The following is a 6480-nucleotide window of genomic DNA, read 5'->3' as shown; positions in this document are numbered from 1 at the left end:
AAGTGTGAAGTCATCTGCATAAACATAGATCAGTGCCATAGTGTTCATCATATGGTATGTCTTTTAAAATTAATGCCTTCCGCGTTTATAGCACTGCACGGCAGTAGGTTGAAAATTGTCCATGGCAGCACATCTCTTTGTTTCACTCTCGCCTTGGCTGCAAACTTTGCGGATGTCTCACCTTGAATTTTTATTCTTTCAAGATACCAAACACCAGTCTGATAAGTTTAAGAATTACTAATGATACTAATTTATTTCAATAACTATTACAAAGAAGACAAGTGCGGATTCAATACTTAAAAATTATTTCCTCCAAATGTTGACCGTTACGTCGGAACACTCTTGTGGAATATCGCTTCCGTACTCCATGCCACTCGTTGAAGAAGTGAACACGAAATGCCATTAACTTCGGGAACTATATTTTCTTTAGATGCTAGATTTGTTCCATAGGCTTTATTTTTGAGGCGCCCTCACAGAAAAAAGTTCATAGTGGTAAGATCGGGCGGGAGACATGGGTGGCCTGGATTTGTTTGAGTTTATGTATGTGTGTTTCTGAATTATCAGGAACTTCTTTTTATGTTCAAGTAATCCTAACTAAGCAGACTGATTGTTTAGGATGATGTGACAAATAAAGGTCTATGAAACTATGTACGGCAACTGTATCACAAATGACTTAAGGGGTTAGGGGTAGTCAGAGGCCCGAAAAAATGATGATTTTCACGAATTTTTTTTTGCTACTTAATTAATTTATTTAACAAAAATAAAAACATAGCACTGACTTCACCAAAATTTCAAAAAAAAAATTAATAATTGCAAAAGTTATCGCTGTTTGTGTGAAGCCCGTTTCTCCAGAAGTCCCTTGCGTTGAACATCACAAGTCCTTGCAGATTCATCTAAAACCAATCGGATGAGAAAAATTATTTTTATTGATAGATAATCTCGAGCCGGATCGAAGCTTTTTTTTTTCAAAATGAACAAAATGGCGGCCTCAGAAATTTTTTTCCAGATTTTAGAAAAAAAACCAACAGTTAATTGTTAAAAAAAAATCGAAATTTTGAAAAAAAAAAAAAAATCCTTCGATCAGGCACAAGTTTTTTATGTTTTTCAAAAGCTGTATAAATTTTATTGAAATCTACGTAGCGGTTTTTAAGTTACAGTGTTCACCAGTTTGAAAAACATAGTTTTGCGAAAAACGCATTTAAAGTTTTGCTATCGGCTCCGGAGCGGCCGAGCGCCCTTTGTTAATTGTTGAATAACTTGAAAAGTATTTGTCGGATTCACTTCAAATTTTTACATAATATTTTTAAAACATTATACTTTAAGAAAATGCAAAAAAAAATCGATTTTTTGAAAATTCTGACTACCCCTAACCCCTTAAGGTAGTAGTCTGGTAACTTACACGTTTTTTGAGACCATGTTTGGGACATTTTTTGGAAGGGAAAATAAAATTCAATCGGTTTGATTTTCTGATATGTTATTAAAGGTATCAGAAGGTGTACAAAAAAATTTTTTTTTTTTTTAATGTTTTGATACTATTTTTGTACACTACAGCAAGCGGCAAAAAAAAGAGGTACAGTGGCTGTCCGGCGTGATTTCGTCACTTGTGGTCATCTAAAACAGAAAAAACAAATTGCTTATTAATCAGTGTGCTTGTCGTTCTGGCGGGTAGTAAGATCAAATGATTTTGACAAAAAATAACAAAATGGCGGACTTCGTAAGAAAATGGCCTTTTCTTAAAGTGGAAATCGGACTAAAAAATGGAAAGTTAGGGACGAAATAAATTAAATCTACTACCCGCCAGAACTATCGATGTGTAGAAAAACATATCTAAATTTCAGCTCAATCCGTTAGATAGAAAATTTGTTTTCACGACGGCCATCCGGAAAAACGTTGTTTTGAGAAAAACGCGTTTAAAGCTTTAGCGGCTTAGCGCGCGCAAGTACGAGCTGCTCTCATGTACCTATGTGCTATAATTTCGTCAATATTTCGAATTTCGGTCTAAAATTTTTACAGTATATTACCAATATATCGCATTTTCAAAATATGTAAAAAACCGAAATTCGAAATTTTCAAAATAAGTTACCAGACTACTACCTTTAACATTAGTTCACTTTAATTGTCATCTCTTCGAGTTCTTATCTCCAGCATGAATAAACACCTTTTATGAGTAGTCATTCCTTTTTCTTTCTATTGAAGTACTTTTCGCTGCGCCTTAAGCTAAATCGCCTACTCTTTGCGCGATTCAGGTTTTTTTTAACAAACGGAAGTGGTCGCTATATGAATACTTTCATTTTAATATATTTCTACTCACATGTATGTATGTATATGTACCTATACTAATTCGAATAAATGTGCATGAACTTGCTCATAAAATCATATTTATTCGCATGCGTTTGTAGGCAAAAATGTCCTTCGGCGGCCTCACTTGCCATGACAATCTGTGTCAGTGTCACGTACCAGTGGATATGTGTGCCTACTTTTTGTCGTATTTGTACTTGTTTTCGATGGTTAAACTTCTTGTTTTTTTTGTTTTTTTGCTTTGCTACACATCCACATCCACAAGCGCAGTGTGTCGTTAGTGGATGTGTCGCTAAAACGAAAGTGAATTTCTAGATAACAACTATGGCGTAGAAGAGAGAAGCGGGTAGGAAATGCCGTTGGGAGAAGTGGGGTAGCATTTGCATGCGTTTTGAGAGGCCTGATTGTGCGCTTCATCACGTACTATAAGATGCCGCGCTAGGCACTGCACACTCACTGGCACACAGACATGCAGAAACATAGCAACGCACATACACCTATGTGCACAATAATAGCAACGGGACATATTAGAAAGTTTTGATCATTTATGTATTTTTATTTTTTATATAAAATATATTTTTTATACTACAACAAAGACTACATATATATATATATATCCATATATATATGAATAGATACAATATATTCTTATAATTTACATAATTGACGCTTACACCCTTTCTGGGTGTTTGAACGAGCTCCTCCTCCTATTTGTGATGTTGTTCCACAAATAGAGGCATCTACTCCGCACGGCAGATATTTTTTATGAAGGAACACGCGGAGGGTTGCCATTGCCTGCCGAGAGGCGACCGCTATTCGAAAAAACTTTGTATTCAATTGGGTGTTTTTGGTCTATATGTATATCTAACATAAAATTAAAGATTTTCTTTAATATTAAAAAAAAAAAAATGCAACTAATTTTTGGAGTATGCAGTTTTCCAGCCTATTGAATTTGGGTCCAATAAAGTGTAAATTTCTAGTGGCTCAAAAATCGAGTTGATTTTTGAAATTTTTGCGAAATGCGGTCTTATGCATTTTTCCATATAAAAATTTTTTTCGAGCATTCGTTATATGGAAGAAAATGCATAGCACCGTCAAAAAAGAGTCTATCAAATATAACTCGAATTTGAGCCACCTTAAACTGCCTCAGCAGTAAAGGGTCTTACAAAAGACGCGCTTAGATATTGGTTTAAAATGAAACATGTAAAAACTTAGGTTCTTGCAGGTTTTACTATTTTTATCAAAATACGACTATTAACAATTATATGTGGCAAATTACATCAGCAAATATCCACCTTGAGAAAGACAACCTACAGACAAAATTCGCCAAAGCGTCGATCCATAAAAGTCTAATTGTTGAGAACGCCAAAATATCTAAGTTGAAGGTTCTTCACCAACACTTTGCGCTGCAGCAGTAATATGTTCAACAGATCATCCAGTTTTGGGTCTGCCAGTCCTTTTTCTATGCCAACAAGTGCTACTTTGGACTAAGAAGGCAATTGAGTAGTAAAGTCCTCTCTCGACGAACAAAACTAACACTCGACAAGACTCTCATCATGTCCGTCCTAACGTATGGCGCAAAAGCGTCGACGATGACAACATCCGATGAAGCGACGCTTGGAGTGTTTGAGAGAAAGATTCTGCATAATATTTTTGGACCTTTGCACGTTGGCAACGGCGAATATCGCAGGCGATGGAACGATGAGCTGTATGAGCTTAACGACGACATAGACACAGCGCAGTGAATAAAGATCCAGCGGCTACTTTGGCTGGGTCATGACGTCCGAATGGATACAAACGCTCCGGCTCTGAGAGTATTCGATGCGGTACCAGCTGGTGATAGCAGAGGAAGAAGAAGGCCTTAACTGTGTTGGAAAGATCAGATGGAGAAGGACTTGGCTTCACTTGGTGTGTCCAATTGGCGTAGGTTAGCACGAGAAAGAAACGACTGGCGCGCTTTGTTAAATTCGGCTAAAATCGCGTAAGCGGTTATCGCGCCAATTAAGAAGAAGAATCGTCATTTTTCTATCCTCAACACAGCAGTTTCATGAAATTTTTTTACCTTCCTCTGAATTTTCGATTTATTCGGACGTTTATCTGTCCGTATTATCACTACTGTCCGTATTATTCACTACTGGCAACTAGACATCACTTTTGAAAGACCCTTTATATCAAAATTGAATAGGATGCAAAGCTATGTACCCTCAAAAGCAGCAGTATAAACTATGCATATTTTTGTAAAAAAAAAAATAAAGATAGTTAGATAAAAATTAAATAAATAGTCAAAATGTTATGCTGCTTTTATTGTGCACACAAGTGTACGTACTTAAATACATCATAGCTATTATGGCACTGTGAAAACGTAGGTTAGCTTTTGCCGCTGATAGTCTGTGATACTTTTGTGTCTGATTGATTGGACATTTTCCTTTCTCACGCAATGAAATGTGACTCGTCGGCAAGTGTTTCCATTTACAGCCCCTGTTGCTGCTGCTGCTGCTTTAATCCGCTTTCAATTACATGCTTTTGGCTATTTACAAGTGAAGTTCATTTGCTGGCAGCATTAACGTGCCTTCGACTCTTCTTAGTTGCGTCTTTTTGTATCCTCACGCATCGTCACGCTTGCCTTCACAAACATCCGGCTCTGGCTGTTGTTGCGTTGTGTGCGTCGCTGAAGATGTCAGCATTTTTGCTTCCTTCGGTTTAACTTTACTGCGTACGCTTTGCTGTTATTGTTGGAGCTGTTGGTTTACCCAATTTCCTTGCTGATCTGTTGTGAATGTGCAATTGACGAATTTATCGTTGACAGTGATTGAAATTATTGTTGCAGTCAAGACGGCATTGATGGGTGGGCGCTGTGACGTCGTTGCGCGTGTGCTGCGATATTGAAATTTTCGCCCCTTTCAAGCTACCGCATTCGAGCCTATCAGCCTTGCTTTTCACTGCTACTGCCACTACTACTGCGGCTACTGCTATTGTCGTCAGCTTGCTCATCGTCATCTTGGTGACGTTGCGGCTGTCAAGTGTTGCCTTGCGATAATTTTTGATGAAGGTATTTTCACTGGCTTTGGTGTCATTGCGCCTTGACATCTGCCCATTCTTGCAATTTTACAATCACGCACTATCATCAGAGCTCACTTGGATTTGCACAGTTTTGCAATCCAAGCCCATATCAATGGCTTTTTTATGCGTGAGTACCCAGGCGAATGTGTTTGCTTCCATGATGAAAATTCAATCAGCGCAAATTGCTTGCACCATTTGTTGCGAATTGATTTTGACACTGCCTCACGCTTAAAATTACGATGTATCATAAAAGCGACTAGTTCTACACATCATTTAGTGGCGACGATTTCTATAGGCATACGAGTGAAAATCGTTTTCTTGCGCACTACGAGGTTAGCTATGCGAGTTAAGTACTGCTTTGGATCCTGGAAGTAGCAGTTTCAAGTTATGGTGGCTATGTATTAGTGCTGCCAATCTCGATGTTGGTTAAGTATGGAAAATTTCGGTTTTAGTTGACATGAATCTTTGGCTAATTTATATTACCTTCATGGCGTCAATGGCCATGCGACGCTGAAAACATCGGTTCTCGTGCGATCACCGAAATTAAGCAACGTCGGGCGCCGTTAGTACTTAGAAGGGGGACTTCCGTCATGGCATATTTCATCGCCTCATTTCACCTGATGCAGCACAAATAAAATTAATGTTTATAAGAAGAGGTTAATCATATTTTTGTGATTTTCCATTAAGTTAGGTGGAGCAAGAATAGCTTTTTTTGCTTGCGTATCATATTCGCCCTTCTTTACTGATTCTCCTCTAAGCAAGCAGTGAGTAAAGTTTGAGTCTGTTTGGTATTTGTGTTTGATGAGAGTATTTTAATGAAAGCGACTGACGAACAGATGCTTTGATTTTAGAACTGTTAATCAAATAAGAAAAAAAATGTTTGGCAGATGTAAACCTATCAGCCTATGTAGAAACTTAGATAGACAAGCTAGTAAAAGGTGTGTGTACAAATAAAAAAAAAACTAGAAATGTTAGTTAAAAATAAAATATAATATAACAATAAAAAAAATATATAAAAAAATAAAATAAAAAAAAAAAAAATAAAAAAAAATTAAATAAAATAAGCTTATTATAGACACTGTAATCACAGGAGTAGCTCTGAGAAGAAGGCGGAACTTATGC

The sequence above is a fragment of the Anastrepha ludens genome, chromosome 5 (genome assembly GCF_028408465.1).
Source record: "Anastrepha ludens isolate Willacy chromosome 5, idAnaLude1.1, whole genome shotgun sequence".
Lineage (NCBI taxonomy): Eukaryota > Metazoa > Arthropoda > Insecta > Diptera > Tephritidae > Anastrepha > Anastrepha ludens.
The sequence above is the reverse complement of the archived record's forward strand: the minus strand, read 5'-3'. Positions refer to the sequence as shown.